Source organism: Lissotriton helveticus, chromosome 1_1 (genome assembly GCF_964261635.1).
Source record: "Lissotriton helveticus chromosome 1_1, aLisHel1.1, whole genome shotgun sequence".
Lineage (NCBI taxonomy): Eukaryota > Metazoa > Chordata > Amphibia > Caudata > Salamandridae > Lissotriton > Lissotriton helveticus.
The window spans coordinates 249,456,683-249,478,868 of record NC_136057.1 but is presented as its reverse complement, the minus strand read 5'-3'; the positions used below and the strand labels follow the sequence as shown (position 1 = coordinate 249,478,868).

At 48.9% G+C, this 22,186-nt stretch overlaps 1 protein-coding gene across 2 annotated transcripts in view; it reads left to right on the top strand.

The window, feature by feature from the left end:
- The first annotated feature begins 12,550 nt into the window (after window positions 1–12,550).
- Window positions 12,551–22,186, top strand: part of LOC144790226 (membrane-spanning 4-domains subfamily A member 12-like) — a 122,094-nt gene continuing 112,458 nt past the window's right edge. Inside the window, exon 1 of one of the 2 annotated variants that reach the window (XM_078665358.1) lies at window positions 12,551–12,650. The gene's annotated coding sequence lies outside the window, so the exon portion shown is untranslated. The remainder of the gene's footprint in view (window positions 12,651–22,186) is intronic. The other variant, XM_078665356.1, reaches the window with a different exon arrangement.

Below are 22,186 nucleotides of genomic sequence, written 5' to 3'. Positions count from 1 at the left end.
GGATGGGTACTGATCATGTGTTCGGACAATGATTGACATGAGATGAGACTGATTGAACATTCGGACAATGAATTGTTGTTAAGTTTTGGCGCATCATGATTATTGAAAGTCTGAATTTCAACACTTATGATACTCGCTCACACTGAAGTTTCGATATGATTTTATTGTACTTGTCGCACTTTTTATTATGAAATCAACGACCACCGACTCCATTAGGTTTTCCACTAATAAGTATCCCCACATGTACAGTTCCAGCCTGCTCCGTGGCCGGCCCACGGGGTTGTAGGCCCGTATTTATGCACCGACATTCTTATTAAAGGTTTTTGGAAAAAGCAAACGTAGTTGTCACGCGTAAATTGGTAAGTTTCGAATAAATGACCACTATTTCCGATATAACTAAATTACAGGTGAAATGGCTCAGCTCGATTAAGTTAAGGGTTAAAAAGTATAGTACGCAGAAATATCGCAAATATGAACGGTCCAGGTTTTTGTTGTATGTGTTTTGCATTTTTGTACAGCCTAAAGCAACCGCTAAAGATCCTGGTATTTAGCCTATACTTTATATGCTACCTGTATCAGGAAAGTTGTTTTAAAATGCCTCTAAGTCGCCCCGAAGGAGTGCCACCTGACCCCCCTAGTACGAACGACAACGACCCCGTACCACTGTAGGTTATCCCTTTTCCTCAAAGGAGAGCACGAGCTCGCCCCCACTTTGCACCGACTGCCCTTTGTTCTGACCCCCCCCCCTGCACACGATCCGTAATACCACACTTGGGCGACCTATGCTATCCACAGGCTTCCGATAATCATCTCTCCCACACTAAACGGTCCACCTGGGCTTAAACGCCAAGTTGGCAGGGACTGCATCCCGTGGAGATAGGCCGAGTATGTAGTAAGTAAAAGCCTTTTCGAGTTTATGCGCGCTCATGTGTTTTTAAAATGCTTCCCCCGCCCCCCTTCTTTTTCCCTCTTTCTGCAGGTCACATCGGAAGAAAATGGTGATCTAGCGGACGAAGAGATGGGAAAAAGGGGTGCGATTATGGTGCTTACACACGACGAGCGAACAATGGCTATTTCTCTCCCTGAACTTAGCGCTTGGGAGGACAGCCTGAAGCGGAAACTACAAAATATGACTTCGCTTGGCACCCCGAATAATACATCCAGGAATGACGTGCACTAATGAATAAATCCCTACGTTTAACTAAATAGGGAAAGTTTAAGGAATATTCCGAGATGAGGTTTACCCAAGTACCCTCCGCTCGGAGGACTAGGAATGTTGCCAGTGTTTAAAATCTACTACCTCCTTTTGCACCCTCATAGACATGAAACTCAAAGCTGCCCCATTGTTCTCACAACTGACACCCACTGTTGCCTCAGCCTGGAAACACATTAGCCCGACCAGGTTAGTTCTTGACCAATTGCCAAAAGCGTAAGTGTGTGCAACCAAAGCCACCAGTGAAGGCAGCCGACAATAAAAGAGAAGAAAAAGGTAAAAAGAGCTTAGGATGCTAAGGATGCGCAGCATACAGGAAGAGATCATTTTGGCCAACAGCTGTTCTATGTTTTGTCTTGGATTTTTGTATATAATACCAATAACTGTTCTATGTTTTGTCTTGGATTTTTGTATATAATACATGTACTGTCTCCCCCGCCTGAGTTTGTGTGTACTAATGTATGGATCTACGTCGTCCCTCTGCCTGTGTTTCCGTATTACTTGACCCCTACTGTTCTGTGTTGTGTGTGCACTTAAATGGCCTATTATTGTACACGTTTCTCTCTCTCTCTCTCTCTCTCTCTCTCTCTCTCTCTCTCTCTCTCTCTCTCACTCTCTCTCTCTTTCTCTCTCTCTCTCTCTCTCTCTCTCCATGTCATACGTGTACCGAATGGTTCGTTTAGAGTGCGGACGACTCTCTCCCTCTCCCTCTCTCTCTCTCTCTCTCTCTCTCTCTCTCTCTCTCTCTCTCTCTCTGAGGGTCCCCCTGTTCCCTCCTCCCTTGTGTGGTAACGTTGTGCCCCACCGGCACAAACATAATTGGGTCTCTTCGAACACAAAGGTGTTCGGAAAAATTGACAGGAACTAAAACGATTGTAACTTGCCATATTACTACCTCTCCTTTCTGCAAAACGATAGAACCCGAGTTGGTAATGAAAGAAAGGACAGGTAAGACGATTGATGTCCCCTAATCTGGCCTTTTTATAGGGGGACTATAACGTCAATGGTCTTCTGTTTTTCAGTTCGTTAGAAATGCAATCCCCAAATGCCCAGATTGCCTCACCCCTCTGCACTTAAGTGCGGATGTCCAAAGCGTCCTCGCTTCTCCCGATTGACCCCAGCTCCCTGTCCAAAGCGTCCTCGCTTCTCCCGATTGACCCCAGCTCCCTGTCCAAAGCGTCCTCGCTTCTCCCGATTGACCCCGGGGATCAGCTATCCCCGAAGCGTAATTGATGACCTTGATTAACCGTCGCTCCCCAAGAAAAACATGTTTAACCTCTGCCCCCCTCTCATGATGATAACCCCCCTGCTTGCAAGAGTTAGCCGACTCCGGAGGGAAATGTAAGATTGTCAGCACTTGGGTTAAAGAAAAGGGCGAGTCTCTACCTAAGGACTCGATTTCGAGTTTGATAGAATACACTGTCAATGGGAATCCGATTTCTCTCCACGTACGCCACGAATGAACGCCAAAGAGGCTTACGAATACAGTGGAAATGCCCTCCTACATACTCCATAAGTGATGACTTCTGACTGTGACCGATGAACCTATCCCCCACCTACTTAGGATTGGGGACGGAATTGAGATGTATAAATGTCTTCTCCTGCCAGTTTTTCTAAAACTTGTTTTGTACCCATTCAAAGATACAATCACCGGAGGAGAGGAGCTGAATGTGACGCACAGCCTGGCCACAGATCATGAAGCACGTGTGACCGCAACCAAAGGTGGAGTCGCAGAGCAACGAGACGCGGGACGAGGCACCACTCTCAAACTCGGCAGATGAAGGAATGAAGGGCTGCCTTGAAGCCCTCGATTTGCTGACCCACTCGTGCCTGAAGTCCCCGTCCCTTTTGAGCCCGACTGATGGGCCTGCCTGCTCGTCGTCCTTTGCTCCTTTGGTCCCTTGGTGTGTTCAAAGATCTGATCCCACTCCGCCCTCTCTTCCCTTGATTATTCAACAACATCACCCTTTTCGCATAACTTTTTGACTCAGAAAAGAAGAGCAGCATTTAGATAGAATAAGGTTTTGCCATGGAAGAAGAAAAGACACGCAGGTGCCCAGCATGAGGCACCCCTAAGAAGATGAGTTAGGAAACAGGACTGTGATCTAACAGCAGAGGACTGATCGCACCCTGCAACGCGTAAGGATGAATCCGAGCTGGACCTATAGCTCCACCGCCGGTGCTCAACAGCGCCAACGAAAGAAGACGGACTACCAGAGCCTACCAGTGATGGCTCGCTGTTAAAAAGACACTGTGACGAAGACCCCCCCCCTTCCTGAACTTTCTACCCACCCCTTGACTAATTGCTTGTATCAAACTGAATTCCTCCCTCAACCATTTTGTACTGCTTTCAAAAATGTTTCATCGGTCACTCATGTATTTAGTTTTCCAAAAGTCTCTTATAGCACTGACAAGAGCCGAAGGTATCAGAGCACTTTTTACTGTATGTTGATGTCACCGGAGAGAAAGTCAGAACGTGATTCTATAATGTGTCGGAACCTTTTTCTTGATTGACCCCGACTAAGTATTATGCCGATCTCTAGACTTGTATGAATAACCCAACAAATGTAAATTCATATGTACCGCATTCCGCCAATCGTATCGACTGTATAGAAATGAACTAGCTTATGTAAAAAAGCGGCGACTGTTGAAAATGGCAATGTATATGCACATAAGCGGCGTTCATTTGTGTTCACTGTACCCCTTGTTGTAAGCAGAACGGATATCGCTAAACACTGACTGTGTTATCCCGCCAGCATGGACCCATGCACACACGTACACAACAGCCATTTTAGGCACCATGGCCTCTCTGCCCGTCTGTTCCCGGCACCCCTCCCCGCGCGCACTGCTCATGCATCGGCCATAAAACCCTCTCCCTCTGCGTGACCCTGCCCTAGAAGTAACCCTCCTGCTTGACCCACACCCCCCCATTTCCTCCCAAGAACACCCTTCCCCTCAGCTGACGAGCCCCCCCCCCAACTGCACTTGGCCTTTCGACCCGGTCCTAAGTCCTAAGACCAAGCCTCGTGGATGTACACCTCCCCCCCCCTTTTCCTGCCCAGCATAACAAAACCGTGATACACCAGCCGAAGTCCCCGATCTTATCGCCTGCCCAACCTTTGATCTGATCATCCCCTCCTGCCCTCGTGTCCTGTAGGAATGTCCGGCTGAGAGATCACAATCTCTTGTTACATTCAGGAGGGGAGGATGACATCTGAGCGACTGGTATGGGAATAGGCCTGAAGCTGGGATTCCAAGCATGCCTTTTCCTACTTCAAAGCGTCTTTATTGCAATAAGGAATGTTTGTGCATCATAAACATGTGTATAAAAGACGAAGCCTCAGAGAAACTTGTGGTGAAGGGCACCAAGAGAGAGCACCTCCTGAAGACACTATGCGAGTGTCCGAAATGACAGGCTCTCCTCATGAGAAATAAAACTCTGTTCTTGTTTTCCTGCTTCCAGCGCCCGTCTCTTTTATTTTGTAATTGTTCAAAGATGGGAACTAAGAGGCGTCCTGCGCCAGCAGCCTGGGCATCAGGTGCGATATGGGCTGACTTTTCCACAGAGTGTCATCTACCACGACCCCCTAAGCCCCTTTCACCCATCTCTTCACGCTTGCCTCGGCTCGATACTTGCCAAACCTTCATTCCAAGACGCCTTCCAGTTCTCTCAGTCCACCTCCTCTTTATTTCCTCCTCACTGCCTGTCTCTCCTGAGTCCGTCTCCTCCTCTGTTGCCCCGTCTCCCCACCATCAGTTCACGACCCTTCGCATCACCTACCCCTCCATCAGTCCACAGAGACCCCCGCTGCATCCCGTCTGTTATTCCGCTCCAGCCCCTGCCGAGCCTCAGCTCTGGCTCCCTTCCAACACCTCTCATCCTATCCTTCTCACATCTCCTTCACTTCGTCCCTCCTTCTCTCCCTTTTCACTCAGCCATTCTTCCCTCCGCAGCCAGCTTGTATTAGTCCGTCTCCCTTCCTTCAGCTCTCCTGGTGTTTCTTCTCTTTGTCTCCTCCCTCGCCTCCCCCTTCCATTCCTGCCCTTCGTACCCACTTCCTACGACTCTCCCTATCCCCACACCCAATAACTCCATCCCTTCCTCGTCCTTTTATACCACGTCCACCATCCGTCCTTGGCGCCCCATCGCCCCCCTCGTCCCTCCTCCCCACCCCTTTTTGCCCGCCATCCCTCATTTCCCTTTGTCCCTCCACCCAGATCCCCTCATGGCTCGCCCTGTGCGCGCGATCCCTTCTTGTGTCATTCTAATGCTGCCACAGACCTCTGTGAGTATATAATCTATGATACATAACTGTGGTTGTACCGTCCGGTAATCCGTTGTGTCGGTGCCTGAAGTTGTCACATGCTTTGGTGAGAATAACACTGAGGGGCTTATTTACAAGCCCCTTCCACCGCCAGTGCGTCACTTTTAAACACGGACAAAAGTGACGTAGGGGCGGCGCAAGGGAGCTTGTAATTAAGACGCCACAAAGAAGTCACGTTAGTAGACCCAGCCTGCGGTGTGTTTGCGTCTGCGACGAGCTGGTGTCAGTGTGGAAGGAAGATACCAGTTAGCGCGTCACGGCCCCCAGATGTGTTCCTTCTGCTGGAAGAACTGACTTCCCCCGCGAGAGTCTGGTACATAGACACGGGCCGGAAATGCACCACCAGCCACCTGGCGCGACTCTGGTGGGGCGTGAAAAGGGTACCATGTAATGCGATTTTTACACATATGCTGTCACCAACTCGGGGTCCGAGGCGCAGGTCCACAAATGTCAGGTGGTATCGCTCGCCGAGCAGGTCTCCTGAAGTACCCAACAAAAATACCCAGCGAAGAGCAGACCTCCAGCAAACACCAGAAACACCCACGATGAGCAGGTCTCCAATTAGAAACACACCGTGAGTATCAGGGCTCCCACTAGTACCGGAAACATCCCACGAATAGCAGGACTGTGGCGGGAAGGATGAATAGACGTATGCTTTGGGTTGAGGTAACGCAGGCTTTATTGATTTTAACAGACGTCTTCGCCGGGGCACATTCCTGTAATATGGCAGGGGTGGTTCACTGCCTCGACGCGCTGGGGAGCTCCTCTCCTTCCTCTGGTCTAGGCCTGGTTTTCCTCCCTCCCGTGGAGTTCTGGGAGATGTAGTCGCCCTTGCTTCCGTCTTGAGGGCCGGTCTCAGCTCACATAAAAAGAAAAGAAAGGCTCTGAGTAAAGGGCTCTGATTCACTCAGCGTGATAGGGAAAAGGGAGTGAGGAGACACACGTGAATAAGAAGTACGTTGTGTCGATAGTGCTGGCAGGGAATGGGGATCAGTGCAGGGATGACGGCGTCGGGTGCTCTATGGAGGTTTACAACCTCTTCTACCCGCCCAGCCCACGATACGATCACGTACCTGGTGGAGCCACACTTCCCTTGAAGCGTGGCTGGGCGAAGCGCCTTGTCGTTGGCCTCCTGGCTCTGCACTCGCTGTCCTCGTCTCTTCGGTGGCTTCTCCTTCCGTCTCTTGCTGCTCTCGCTGTTCCCCGCTTGTTCCTCTCCTCGACAGCATGGCTCCTTCTCCTTTCCAGACCTCCTCGTCTTGTCCCGTACGTGAACAACCCTCTCTCTCGGTAGTGCCGGCTTTTACTTCCGGGGACTTAGCCGACCAGGGGGCGTGTCCGGACTCCAACTCCGTCCAGTTAAAGAAACAGTCCCCCTCCTCGCGTTGGACGGCTGAAGGGTAAGGGGACCCTCCTTTCCAGCCCTCCGGTTGCTGCTGCAGCGGAGAGAAAGAGGGGAACAGGCGTCGAGGGGATGTTGAAGCAGAGGGAACCCCTTCCGCCCCCTGGTCACAAGGACCCTCCCACCAAAATAAGAGAGACCACACGAAGATCTTGGTACCAGGTATACCAACACCAGAAAACACCCGCGAAAAGCAGGTCCCCTGTTAGCAGAACAAAAACCACACCAAGAACAGACCTGCGCCACCAACACCAGATACACATCGGGAGGACCAGATCTACAAACAGCAGAAAACACCCTATGAAGAGGAAGCCAACACCAGAAAAACCATAGGAAGAGCAGATCTGCCAACACCAGTAAACACTGCATGTAGGACAGGGCCCCACCCGCACCAGAAACACTTAAAAAATAACAGGGCTCCGGCCAACACCAGAAAACAGCAGGGTCCCCACCAAACACCAGAAACACCACGCTATGCAGGGCTCCCACAAAACACCAGGACAGAACATGCTGCGTTCCTACCACTACCAGGTCAACCACGGCATGGATGACTCCCACCAACACAACGAAACACCGCTGAGAGAACAGGGCTACTGACCATAGAGGACCTTGATACTCAAAGTAGGGCCCGGGGGTCGCATGCAGCCTTCCTGGCCTTTACATGTGGCCCCCTGGTGTACAGAAGCACTCAGCTTCTGTTGACTAGAGAGATGCTAACAATAAACAAGCATTTGCAATGCAATAGGTCTCGCAGTTGTGAGAGTTTGAGCTATTCGCATTGTAAATGGCAATGCCTTTTATTTACGTATTGGTTTTTAAAACATAAATAAAAGGCATTGTCATTTACAATGCCAATAGCTTAAACTCTGGCAAATGCGAAGCCTATTGCATTGCAAATGCTTGTTTTCGATGTACTTAATTGGTTACAAGTGTGTATTTTTGGGTCGTGCACGTCCGCAAAGTACTAGTTTGTTAGTTTGCTAAGGGAATCTGACGGCAGAATTGGACTATCAAACTCCAAAAGGATCATGGGTCTTGTGGTTTTCAAACTTCCGAAGTTAGTTTCTCACTGTGCCAACCGTAATGTACGTTGTTTGTGTTGGGAGGTTTTCAAACACTCCTGCTCAAATCGTCTTTTTTAATATTCAGGCCATATTATTTTGACATATTTGCTTTTTGGGGTATATGTATTTATTTCTGAACTTCTAATTTCAACCAGAAGGAAGGATGCACAGATTTGCTGTTGCATCCCATAATGTGTTATTTTGATGCGAGGTATCTCCCATTGGGATACATTCAGTGGTATATCTCATAAGTGTATTTCAATGCTGTTCTGGGTGGGATTCTGCTCCCCATGCAGCTGGCTTGAAATGAGTGGTGTCCCAAGTAGTTGTCTACAGTTCTCTGGGACAGTATGTCCATTCACCAAGGGTAAGATTTTTTTATGAGAGGTTCACTTATGGAGCAATGGCTCACTGCATGACCAACTGGTTCCACAGGATATTGTCATTGAGTCCCGACTTATGTGTCTTCAATCTGTACACCCATTGTTGCTCTTTTTCCAGTAATTTATTTGTAACCCCCGTGTAAAAGTTTAGTTTCTCTAAGATGGTCCATCTTATATTCTCGTCAATATGCGCCTTCTCTACTAATGCGTAGTCAATTTTGTTTATTTTTTTGCATCAGTTTGTGCATGTGTGTTCACTTATTCTTATTTTGATTTTTCTGGTGGTCGTCCCTATGTATCAGAGATCACATGGGCAAGTGATGACATACATCACGTTGTTACTATAGTAGTTCATGTGGCTTCTCTGTTCGCATGGAGTTTGTAGGATCAGGTCAATGTGTTTAGCTTCTGTGGTTTGGGGGCATGCAGAGCAGGTGCCACATGGTAAATGTCCTGACACAGGGAGAAGGCCCCAAAGTGTAGTTTGTCTTTCTGAAAGGTTTTTCCATATGTTACTATTTACCAGCATGTCTCTTAGACTTTTGTTATGTTTGAACAAGAACAACGGCTTCTCAAGGGACAGTTGGTCGGAAGTAAGGATGTACCAATGCTTGTTTCTTATCCTTTTTCTGTCGTTCAAAGAAGAGTTTCATATGCTCACCCATATGAGCGAGTTGGCATCTTGTTTGATGTTAGTTTCCAAAAGGGCTTCATTAGGGGTGTTGCAAGCTCTTTCCTGGGCTTTTCAATGATCTTTCTTGGGAATTCTTTCTCCCTCAGTTTTGTTGTGAGATTTTCTGATTCGAAGTTTCAGAGATCCAAACAGTTCCTTCTAATTCTGAGCAATTGGCCCATCCGAAGATTTTCTCTAAGTGCTCGGGGTGGGCGTTGTTGAAATGAAGAACGCTGTTGCAGTCTGTGAATTTAGTATATAGGGAACTTTTGAGTTTTCCTTATTTTTCTGTAGTGTTGATATCCAGGAAGGAGAAATGTTCCTGTTGGTGGTCATGGTAAAACAGAGGGCTCGAGTAGGGGTACCACGCGGGTGGACGCCGTCCTCCCACTTATTTTACCGGGAGCTCGATAACTGGAGCAAATGGAGCCACACATTCACTCTTTGGCTTCTCTGGGGTGAGATCTCGCCCAAGAGAGGCCAAAGAGTGAATGTGTGGCTCCATTTGCTAAGGGGTGAGCAAGGGGAGGCAATGAGTCTGATGGTGCAAGCCACCTTTCGTGACGTCACTTCCTGTCGTGACGTCAGCGTCCCTCCACTTCTTTTTAGGTCGAGGACCGACGGCTGCGCTTGCGCAGTCTCCGGTGGGAGATTTAACGATTTGGAGTATGGGGCTTGAACCCGCCTCTCTCTTCCATTGGCTGGCTCCCTAAACGGAGGCCAGCCATTGGATGAGAGGGCATCACTCAGTTCAAGCCCCGTCTCTTTCGGATTCGGGGGCGTGTTTTTTTTGCGTTCTTTCGACTGTGACATCATCCGTCACTCAGAACGCCAAAACACGCCCCCGAATCCGAAATTTTCAGATGTTTGCGGCCGCCATTGTTGCCGCCGAGTCTTCCAGTGAGTGCTTGTTTTTTTTAAAAATCATAAACAGCTTTATTGAACTAGGTTTCAGACGGGAACAAGCAAACTAGAACAAACATATACAGGTCCAATAAGAGCATGCGTTGCCGCTGATGGAACTTCACTGACGGCCAAAAATTCTACCCTGTCTATGCTTGAACTTTACGTGACCCGTGCGTGATCAACCATTGCTTGGATTTTAACCGTCTCGCAAGCCTCTTGACCAACCACTAGTCGTTCCCAAAGGTGAGGAGGAAGAAGCAGGAGGCGTAGGAAATCAGGAGGAGGCCCGCTGCAGGCCTAGCTAGCAGGCCGCCGCCGGTAAAAGGTAAGCCACTGCACCGGTCTATTGCCTCTTTGTTTGGAGAATAAGCACTGGAATTCTTAAAATCAAAGCCTCTGGAACCTGGAGCGACCAGAGTTTCTGCTAAAGACGGCAGGGCATTGGGCCAATGCTGATGTTCGCAGGATGTGGTGTTTGTTGTGTACTCCAGGCTTTATGGGAAGCAGCATTCCCTTCCACCCTGTACAGTTGCGTAGTCAGTTATCCTGTTGAAGTTCTAGATATAAGTGACGTATTCTTCCGACGCAGAAACAGCGACCGCTAAGGCATTTCCTTCCCATCTTGCAGGGTAGCCCAAGCACCTGGCTCGCTGGATAATGGGTTTTCGTGTAATTCATACACGTCCCGTGTAAGATCGTTCTTGGCGCTTAGAAAAAGTGCATGTAGGGTGCCTCGTAAATTAAAATGTATGGCTTAAACCGGGGCAATTCTCTACCCTATCGGCATAACTGAGGTGTAATGGCCCCTTTAAATATACCGGTACATTCTTGGATCTTATTTTTGACACGTATTTGGCATGGCCTGCCCTCTAAAAGAAATAATGAACTGCTTATTATTGTCTTGTATATGATCGTTCACTGCTGAATGTGTCGCCTTTTTCCGGACTATGTATATCGCCACACTAATGGACTATTGTAATTGCACCCTAGTTGCTAATTGGATCTGCGCATTTGTGGTTCATAGTGTGGGTGAATTGTGACACATGGGAACATTATTATTGCTTATTGTGTTGTCATTTAAGTGGTACTTCTTGTCAAGCTTGTGTGTGTCTGTGGGGCTCTGTGTGTGTGTGTGTGTGGGGGGCTCTGTGTGTGTGTGTGGGGGGCTCTGTGTGTGTGTGTGTGGGGGGGCTCTGTGTGTGGGGGGCTCTGTGTGTGTGGGGGGGGGCTCTGTGTGTGAGGGGGGGGCTCTGTGTGTGTGGGGGGCTCTGTGGGCCCGATTCACAGAATGAACTTAAGACTCAATCCTAAACTTACTACTATTTTGGTATTCACAGAATGCACTTACTACTTTTGGCATTCACAGAATGAACTTACTACTTTTGGTATTCACAGAAGTTAGGATTTTGTCTTAAGTCTGTCTTAAGTCTGTCTTAAGACAAAATCCTAACTTCTGTGAATACCAAAAGTAGTAAATTCATTCTGTGAATGCCAAAAGTAGTACATTCGTTCTGTGAATGCCAAAAGTAGTAAGTGCATTCTGTGAATGCCAAAATAGCATTAAGTTTAGGATTGAGTCTTAAGTTCATTCTGTGAATCTGGCCCTGTGTGTGGCTCTGTGTGGATAGCTTTTTTTGTAGGTGGCTCTATGTGTGGGTGGCTCTGTCTGTGTGAGGGTGGCTCTCTGTGAATGACTCTGTGTGGGTGGCTCTGTATGTGTGTGTGGGTGGCTTTGTGTGTGGCTCTGTGTGGGTGTAAATGCAATAGGTCATGCATTTGCGAGCGATTAAGCTATTGGCAATGTAAATGACAATGCCATTTATTTATGATTTTTAAAAAAAAATGTCATGAGCAATGCCAATAGCTCTACCCTTAATAATGCCGAGACCATTGCATTGAAAATGCTTGTTTTACTTGTGCCCTGGTAAAACATAAGAAGAGATTTTGTTGGTTCAACCATATTTTGAACTCCTCTGTTGTGTAAAGATGTATTGATATATTGAAAATATCACCAAAGGGCTGGTAATTTTCTCTTGTAAATGTAGCAACCCTCTGTGTGGGTGAGTATTGTGAACTGTGCACGTTTGTGTGGAGGGAGCCAGTGGATGTTTCTGAGGTGGGGAGATGTGGGTGCATCCAGGGAGGTTGAGAGTGAGTCTCATTGCTCAAATGCCATCATTTTGAAACAAACTAAGAGGGAGATTTAGGGAATATGGTATTTTCTAATAATCGTGCATTAACGTGGTGGACATCTTAATCCGGAGAAAGCATTCATGTGTTTGAAAGCGGGAGAGTTGTTAGTCTTAAAAACTAATTTAAAATAGCAATTCTGTCAATGCCTAACTTTCACCCAAACCGCTAGGGAACGTGCATCACGGGATGCAGAAGGGACCGCTACACTGCCTGGTCCTCAATGCACCGCACGTGAGCTGTGGGGGCGAGGAGGGCCGACCGCGGAGCTGCAGCAGAGGGTCGGGCGGGGTGAAGAGGGGTCGGCCTGGCCCGGGTGGGTGCTTGACAGCGGCTGAACTGGAGGCAGGCAGGAAGCAGCCCCGGCTCCGCCTCCGCTGGCTCCCCACGAGCAGACTCGGAAGCACTGCTCTGCGAGGAGGAGGATAAACAACGGGGCGCGGGCATCTGACAGCACTCACGCACGCACGCACCTACCGGAGCCAGCCCGAGAGGTAAGTGACAGGGGCGTATCTTGGAAACAAGGCACTCCCCGTCGTCTCGGTTCTGACCGGTCCGTTCGGAACCAGGGGCTGACCAGGGACACCAGTTTGGGTGCAACGCCGTCACCACGCGCCTTATGCACAGCTCGATGTCTTCTGCGCGTTAAGTATCTTTGCTTTTGACGTTGTAAGTATGGGTTCGGGAATCCCAGGAAGTAAACAGTAACATTGTCCCCCATGTCGGTGGGGGGGCTTTGTTAGCTTCCATGCCGGAGGGTGGCGGCACTGTGCTACGAATTATCTAATGGTGACCCCCCAAAAATATTTATAATGTGAAACTTATTCAAACACACTCTGGCTCTTACTGTTGTGCACAGGCTACAAGGTTTACGTGTCGATTGTTGTGTTGTTTACATGTACTAAAAGCCTGCTAGGAGTGCAGTGTCTACTTATGTGAAGCTTACACCCCCCTCCCCACCCCCGTTCAGCATTGCGCAAGAATTGGCAAGAACGTACACAGCCGGTGGTCCTGGCACAGCGAACGAGAGACCGAATTTCAACACCATATTCAATACTTCAGCACGATTTATACGGGGGGAGGGAGGGTGCTTCTCAGCTTAAACCCCTGTAGTCCTGTATCCCAATGTTTGATCCTTCGACCTTTAACGGAATGCCTTATTATGCCACATGCTCTCGTAGTTCACCATCGAATATGGAACCCCTTACCGAGGGATTTAAGAGGGCCGGGTCCTGCCGGTGCGCAGCTCCGGCCGTTCTAAAAAAAAAAAAAAAACAGGCGCAGAGAGGGGGTGCTTATCGGGCTCTCCATGTTTGCCTTCACCCTCAGGGTGGAACAAAAATCGTAACTATGCAGCAGCAAACTCCTTCCTTGCCTTTGAGGTAACGTCAAAGAGACTGGTTATAGTTCTTTCACAGTCTCATCATTTCAGAACTGAAGCATTGACAAAGCCAATAGTCCTGGCTTGTTGTAGGTATGCCACTTTTCTTATATATCTGACTGCAATGACAGAATCAGCAAAATACCAGTCGGGCGGCTCACTATGCTAACTAAGCACAGATTTTTAGTTGACCTGTTTTTAAGCCACACCATTAATTACATCAGCCACCTTCTAGGTTTTTTCATCCCACTTAAGGCCTCCAAGGTTATCTTTAATTTCGAGCTGAACAACCTTCACTTTCAAAGGCATTTTTGCTAGCCCGTGTTGGACTTGGCCCTTCTGGCAGGTTCACCCTTGAACTTTTTGCATTGAACTCTGAGATAAGTGTAGTGATCTCTGGTCTTTGCGCACTTTAGCACTGTGGCGCAGTGTAAAGTGCGTGCGCTCTCTGAGTGCATGTGTGAGATTGGCCTGCCCTCCCATAAGAGTGCATGGGGGATATGTGTGTCCATGGTAGTTCCTGATGTGTGGGGAGTGCAGGGTCGAGTTTGGTATGTGCGAACTCGTGAGAGTAAATGCTGCGTGATGATGTGAGCGGCTTTACTGTGTCTAGTGTGGAAATGCCACTTCTAGAAGTTGGCATGTCTGTGCAGTTAATGTGATTTGACTGTCTGGCTTGTGATTGGCTGGAGCTGGCTGGTGTGCCTGGCTCCAGGAGTCAGGATGGGTCTGCCCCGGTGGTGAATGAGGAGATCTGCATGTTGATGGCAGGGAGGGGCTGCACCTGGGACCTGAATAAGGCTGGGCCTTCCCTACACAATGCTGGCTCCACCCCCTGTGGTGTGTCTGATGTCCCTGACCTATCCTGTGAATAGGGAGAGGGGCTGAGCAAAACAAAGTGCTCAGGAACCAGTTGCATCTGTTTCGCCCCTTGCCTGCACCTTTGCCAACAAAGGATTTCTGTGTATAAAAAGAGGCTGTGACCTCATGTTAAATGTTCTTGTTTCCTGACTTGAATCTACCAGGGGCTCGCTGCTGCTGGGGCCCGGGGAAGGCTTGCCTCCCTGGGCGCTGCCCAGCCCCTGGATGCATGATGGACCTTGTTCTGGGACCCCTCTGCCTTGCCTGGGGGACTGGAGTACTTCCCTGTGCTGAGGAGCTGGTTGCTCCATGTCTTTATGCCCAGGACTTTCCCTTGTTTTTCCCCAGTTGCTCTGTTGAACTGGAGCTCCTTCTCCCCTAGCGCCTGGGAAGCGCTTTATCCACATTTGTCCTTTTATTGGGGGCACCTAGCTCCTGAGGGCTGCATTTACTCGCAGATCGGGTGCCTACCCCGCTCATTTTGTTATTTACAGGCAGGAGCCCACCCTGCCTTCTGCCCGCATTTAATTATTTATTTACGTGTGCCCACCCCGTTTATGTGCACCTTAGCGGGTGCCCGCCCCGAGAAAGAAAATGCTGGTGCCGCGGCCAGGCCCGCACCCGCCTGACTCTGGGCGGGGCCTGGAGTGCATCCCTTCCGCTTCCCCCTGCCTGGGGGAAGCCATTGCTGCCTTGCCGGTCTCCCGTGTCGAGAGGGAGACCGGAGATGCTGCCCGCCGCCGAGAAGGGAAAAGAGAAGCGGCTGACTAATGGCACCCCGTGGCCCAGGGCTCCCATGAGTTGGGGAGAGCCCCGGGGCCGCCAACAGGAAACAGCCCGAGTGTTGCGGGGCTCCCATGCGCTGGAGGGGGCCCCGGAAGTAAGGTCCCGCCCCCTTGATCCGCGCCGTGAGGAGAGCCGCCGTGAGGAACAGGTGACGCGCTGGTCTGCACAGGGCTTCCATGATTGAGGGAGAGCCCTGTCTGCCGCCACCCGAGTGAAGAGGAGCTCCGCTACAAAGCTCCGGTGAGTGGGGGCTTCACGTTGTTTAGTGCACTTCGCAACCCAGTGCCATGGTTGCGCTTCGAGCAGCCTCATCTTGCGGTGGGCTGCTCCAACTAGACAGGCATAATTTTGGTCTAGGAGCCAGCCTGCTCCACCGTGCCCATTGTCCACCGCTGGGGACTTATTTACTTTGACATATTGCTTTTTAAAGCGCCAGCGCTCTACAGTAATTGGGGGACAGGACTACTCCCAGAGCCCAGATGGCTCCAGCAGGGGCCATGTTATTTAAAAGAGCCCCAGCAGGGCCCAGAGGGCACTACTGTGCCAGGGCCCATTTTTGTCCGGTCCCCTCCAGTTCTTTAGGGGGCATCTGCTAGTTCTAGAGTTTAGAGGGCTCCAAAAGTGCGCAATATGTATTTGTAGAGCCCCCGTGTGGCCCCAATGATTGGCGCAGTTTGTTCTGAGTGCCAGTGAGGGCCCCTGTCACAGTTTTGAGTTCACAGCTGCCCAGCAAGTAATGGGCAGCTGCACCGTTTAGGTTTTCCTACCTAGGGACATGTCTCCAGACTCAGGAGTGAGTTGCACTCCTTCGCACCTACTTTGGTATTTCACAGCTGCGCAGCACTTATTGCCAGCTGCAGCGTTTAGGCCCTGTTCTTGTCCTCAGCTACCCAGCAAGTAGTGGGCAGCTGCTACGTTTAAGTTTTGGCGCAGTGGCGCAACCTGGACCCTAATGTGATTTATGTGCTATGCTGATTTATGTGCTGATGCTTTTGGGTGTTAGGAAATGTACTGTGTGTAGTATGTTTTGCGCACCCTGTCTTGATGCCTCTAGATATGGTTTATGCCTAGGAGGTTGTTTTACCTAGTATAGTTATGCTAGTGAGTTCATGGTTCCCTGCGTGATATATGCCTAAGGTGTTTAGGATTGCGTAGGGTGTACTTACCTTCTACCAGTGGTTACTGGTTGTGTGCTACATTTGCTATTTGGTGCTACAATTATTCTATGTTCTAGGTGCTATTACTACAAAGTGCTAGTTCTACCAAGTGCTTATTCCTGACAGTGGTCCATGTGGCCCTGTCCCATGTATATAATCCCCTGTAAATTCCGCCCGTGCCAGCGGCACAGTGTAAATTGTGTGTTTATTATCTAATGTGTTTGGTATAATACAAAGGCTATTTTTATATATAATCTTGTGTGGAGTTTCCTTTGTGGTGGGCCTTGGGTGTTTTTCCTGGGTGCGCGCGCAAACGCTTTACACATTGCCTCTGAGATAGGCCTGACTGCGTGTGCCAAGCTACCAAGGGGGTGATCAGGGGTTATCTTGGCGTGTGACTCTCTTGCCCTGACGTAGAATGGTGGTTTCTGCCTGGCTTTGGTGCAAGCCATAGCCAACCAGAAATCGCCATTTCGAACAGCCTGCTTCCCTAGTTCTAACCTCTCTGGTTCACTCTGCACTTATCCATGCATTAAGGCCTACCTCGTATCCTTGATTTACTAAATTATCGGCGAGTCCACAGACCCTGGTAATCAATTGCTATGGATGCTGCAATTATAATTTATGCCATGCTTTGATCTTTATGCCATGCTTTGATCTTTATGCCATGCTCTCATCTTTATCCCATGCTCTCATCTTTCTGGCTTATTTCAGTTTACCATTATGTTTGGATAACATTATCTGGTGCTTTATTTATATTACAAATATCTTGGATTATGCAACCTATTGTAATCTGTTTCTTTTGTAGAGCGCTATAGCACCTTTTGGGTAATGTTTGCACTACATAAAAAAAGAAATGATGTCATTTGTGCTGGTGAGAGACCCATCCCATGTTATTGCCCAGGTCACCAACCCCACACCCCTCCCACCCTGTCACTCCTTTCCACCACAGATCCCCAAGCACTGACCCCTTTACACCTTTGTTATATCAGTCCCCAGACTGGCACCACACAATATTTAGCTACTTCAGAGAAAACCTGAAGCCTTGCTTAAATGAATAAACAAACTCCTGGTAGGTATGGCACAGAGCAGGCAGGCTTAACTAAAGAAAATGTGTAAAGCATTTAAAAGTGCAAAAACATTTGAAAAATCGAAAACGCAACACAATAAAAATCCCACTTAATATTTTAATGAACAGTCAGTTTGCGGTCCCTGTACACAGCATCCAGCCTCCAGCATTAAGCACCCAGTAATTACTGGAGCAGCAGTGGACATCTTCTCTTCGATTTCTCCAAGAGTCACGAGAGTACAGCTGACCCACACTAAGCGACCCCTCTTGACTTTGCCAAAGTTTTCACATCAGGAGACGGGGTTCCAGCCTTATAAAGCCTTTGACAACAACATCCAGTGGAGACAAATTCAAAGGTCTTGATAGCCCGAAGACCCTAGCCGCCCTCAGCTGTCAAACGTGAATATAATGGAAGACCAGCACAGTCAATCTAAACTGTAAATAACAGTAAAAAAATTAGAACTGGGTGACACAGGAAAGGCCCAGCCAAATCCTGCAACAAAAGTCAAAAGCCGGAGGCCGACCATGTACCCACTGATTTAGCGGCAATGCCTTCAACACTACCAGCAACACCTCAACCAGGCTTAGCTCTTGGGCAAGAGCAGCTATCCCTGCAATCCCTTATTCAACTTCACCACCCCAAAGCTCCTTAGCTCCATGAGGAACACCGGGGGCGCATGCTTCAGGAAAGCATCAGAAGAGATCTAATCTAGCGGAATTTACACCCGGATCTTGAGCATCTCCAGCACTCGTAGTACCCTCATCAAAGAAGGCGACATTGAGGGACTATTTCAGGAACTCTGTAATCACCCCAAAACCAAGACCAAGCGCACATGAGGCATCCTTGATCTCATCCTTGAACGCCCCTCACACCAGTCCGGGCTTAGCCTCGCACCAAAAATGAGTTCAGCCAATGTTCCATGCAGTTGCCGGCAGGACAGGTCACAGCCTACTGTCATCTGGCTCCACAACAAGAGCTGAACCGCATCAAAAAGAAGCTCCTGACGTCCATCTCCTTCTTAAGGGTCCCGAATAGTTTCCCCTTGGCTCACTAGACATTCGCCTTCCAGTCGAACTGGCTTCCTCACCAACCCCCATTTTAAGTGAGGGCTTTCCGTCCATCTCTCAGTCCGCTCAGGACCCAAGCCCGTTTTCTTCCTTATAATTCAAGTTCCCAATGACCATGGACCATCCAGAGAAGAGTAACAAAGTCTTCACTCCATGAAACAGGCAAGTACCCAACCAAGTCACTTTAAAACACTGTCCCAAATCGGCTTATCAAAATCCTCCAGTCAATTCCACCAATCGGCTTGCTCAAGTGGGGAGAATAACATTAAGATTAATACTTGTCCTTTTTTCAACAAACGAAATCAAAAAAATTCTCAGACCAGGAAAGCTGCCCACCGATCGACATAAATATGCTTTGGTCACAACTCTTCCAAACCCTTCAAACAACGGTTTCAGCGCTGAATTACCATTCAGATAAATTGGATCTACAGGTTGACCTTTTTAAACACTCTCGCCGTGTACAATTCTGGGATTGACCAAAAACTAGAGGCGCTCAACTTGCTGATATTAAAAGCACATTCACAGTTACTTCAAACAGTATGTTGTTGCCAGCCTATTATTGACTCCCTGTCTTCACTACCCCAATTTCTCTTGTCAGTACTAACAGAAATCAAGAATCAATAAACATCGAGGCACTCTGACTCTCTGCTTCAGGTTCCTCATCCATGGGTGGACGCAAAACGGCCTGCCCAGGAGGAACACAACGGGAAGAAAGGCTCTTCTTGCAGCTACCTCCAGAACCACAGACGCAATACTAAATCCACCACATACACATTGGCTGTCCAAATGGGGGAAAAAAGACTCCGGAAAAATCGTAATAGACACACAGTTGAAATCAAAAATACAATCAGCTATTATTTCTCAAAAAGCAAACCTGCCATACTATTGGGTCCATTCACAACATCCTGCGCCATCACCAGTCCACTACCAGCCGTTCAGCCATTAACATTTCAAAAATCACCCTAAAAATGAGATGGTTCATTAACAGCTCATTCCCTTCAAGTTTAAAGCTCCCCACCGCATTTTACCAACCCTGCGACACTAGGAAATGGCCAATCACAAACCAGCACGGAACTGGGAATTGTGAACAAGCTAGCAGTGACCTTGTTTCCCCAAGAGCCATGCCCAGGCACCAGAGTCCCTTTTCCACTCCCAGCAACAACAGACCAGAGCAGAGACCGGCGGCTAGACTATACCCGCAGGTAACCCTAGCAAAGGCACCAACGGACGGCACTCAATAATACCATCCAACCAGCCAGACCCAGCGACTCTGTGCAAAACAGTTCCCAACATACCAACAACTAACCATCTCAGCAAGCAAGAACCTTCTTTGCTCCCACCATCCACTTCCCAACGGAAAATAGATGAATACTCCAGACCAACTGAGGCCTGTTTACTATTCCTGACCTAACGCACTGACTTACCTGCTCCTGCCCGCCCCGTTCCATCGCGGCTGGTGCCGTTTGCGTGGAGGGTGAGGCGAGCCGCCATCTTGGGTAGGGCTGGACCGGATTTAGCGGTCTAGTCCCCCCAAGACAGAGGCTACATAACTAATGTGTATATCGGAGCGCAGCGGACGAGCGCAGCGGGCGCGACGAGGGCGCGCCGAAGTCGCGCAAAAGTCAAGCCCGTCTGCGCCCGTCCGCGGCAGACCGGGGCACGGGGCCAGGACCGCTGGTCAAACACTGTTTTACTCCTCTCCTGACCTACTGTGTCTTCAACCCTCCGATGACACAGGTCCCGCCCTACCCGCGCATGTCCTAAAGCGTGCCGCTATTCATGGCATCCTACGTCCCAAATATATCATTGACCCGCTCACTTGTCCCAACCCCTCTGCCATCCCTATTCCCTCGTTGGGGGTCGAGACAACTCTCAAATGTTTTTATCTTAACACAAGGTCCATGGTGAAGCATCACATGGACATATTCCTTTTACTTCAGGCCGAGCAACCAGACATTTTACTCCTCACGGAGACTTGGCTAAATGCTGACTCCTTGCCTGACATCTTGGCTGCAGTCCCTTCTAACTATTATATTTTACATGAGGATAGACCTGCCAATAAAAGGGGTGGAGGAGTTGCCGCTATCATATCAAAAGACCACATCTTCTCCCCTCTCCCATCCCTCGATCTTGTAGGATCGGACAACATGATTTTTAGGATGGACACTAAAAGCGGATCCTTACTTATGGTCCTCATCTATCGCCCCCCCCAGAGCATGCCCACATTCGCTGCACTTTTAGCAGAATCTTTGGCTCCCCTGATAATCAGCTATAAGAAAATTGTGCTGCTGGGTGATTTTAATCTCTGGCTGGACGCTGCTGAGCCGGTGGGGCAGGCAGCCGCATTGAAAGAAACCCTTTCGGATATGAATCTCATCCAGCAGATTCATCTCCCCACCCATAAAAAAGGACACAGCCTCGACCAGATTTGGTCGCAGGACATCCCTCTCACCATTAACTCCATCACTCCATGTATTTGGTCGGACCACTTTCTGATCGATTTTTCCATCACCTTCACTGAGAATAGGAAACAGCCGCCTCAGCAAGGAGGGAAAGTCAGACTCTGGAAGCACGCTGACCTCCCTGCCTTTATTGATACCTTAACTTCATCCCTCCCCCCGTTCGATCAGGATATTGATGGGTATGAAGAAGCCTTCTCCAGCTGGCTATCTCAGGCTGCCAATGCCCATGCTCCATGTTCCAATTTCCCCCGTTCCCGTACTCATGACGCTCATAGATGGTTTACACCTCATCTTAAAGCCGCAAAGCTGCAAGTTCGTCAAAGGGAACGTAAGTGGCGGTCGGCCTATTTAGAATCTGACAAGGCTGATTATTGTAGGGCACGGAAGGAGTATCAGAAACTTATTCAGAAGCACAAAACGGACTATTTCTCTGAGCAAATTCTTCATTCACGCAATAAATCCAGAGATTTATTCAACATTGTGGAGGGTCTTTGTGGCAGTGACAGAACTTCCCCAGCTGTGGCTCCTACTCAGGATCTCTGTAATACCCTTAATACCTTCTTTCTGAATAAGATTTGCACCATAAAGCAAAGTATTCTTACCACCTTATCCCCTCCTTCCCCGGACATCTTTCACAATCCCTCTACCCTGGAATCTTTCCCCCCCATTGATGCTGCCTGCCTATCCAAACTTCTTTTTAAAGTAAAATCTGGCTCTCCTGATGATGTCTGCCCTCCCTACATCCTGCGGGAAGTGGGAGCTGCTATCCCTGAGAGCATTCTTTTCATGATGAATGGTTCCCTCTCACAGGGTTTGGTCCCTGCCAGTTTTAAAAAAGCCCTTCTCATCCCTTTGCTGAAAAAAGCTGGGGCTAATCCATCGGATCCTCTCAATTATAGGCCCATTTCCCTGCTGCCGTACTGTGCCAAGATATTGGAGGCTCATGTTTGTGATAGCATGTCCCAATTCTTGGAAGAATCACAGTTCCTTGCGCCCAACCAGGCTGGCTTCCGTCCTCTTCATTCCACTGAAGCAGTCATCGTCTCAGTTCAGAATACTTTGAGGCGGAATGCAGACAAGGGGATCCATCAGGCGCTGGTATTATTAGATCTATCAGCGGCATTCGACACGGTTGACTATACCATCTTGGTCAACCGTGTCGAACAGGCCGGCCTTAGGGGTCCTGCGCTGAGCTGGATTCGCTCATTTATTACTGGCCGCACCCAATCCGTGAGACTGGGCCCCT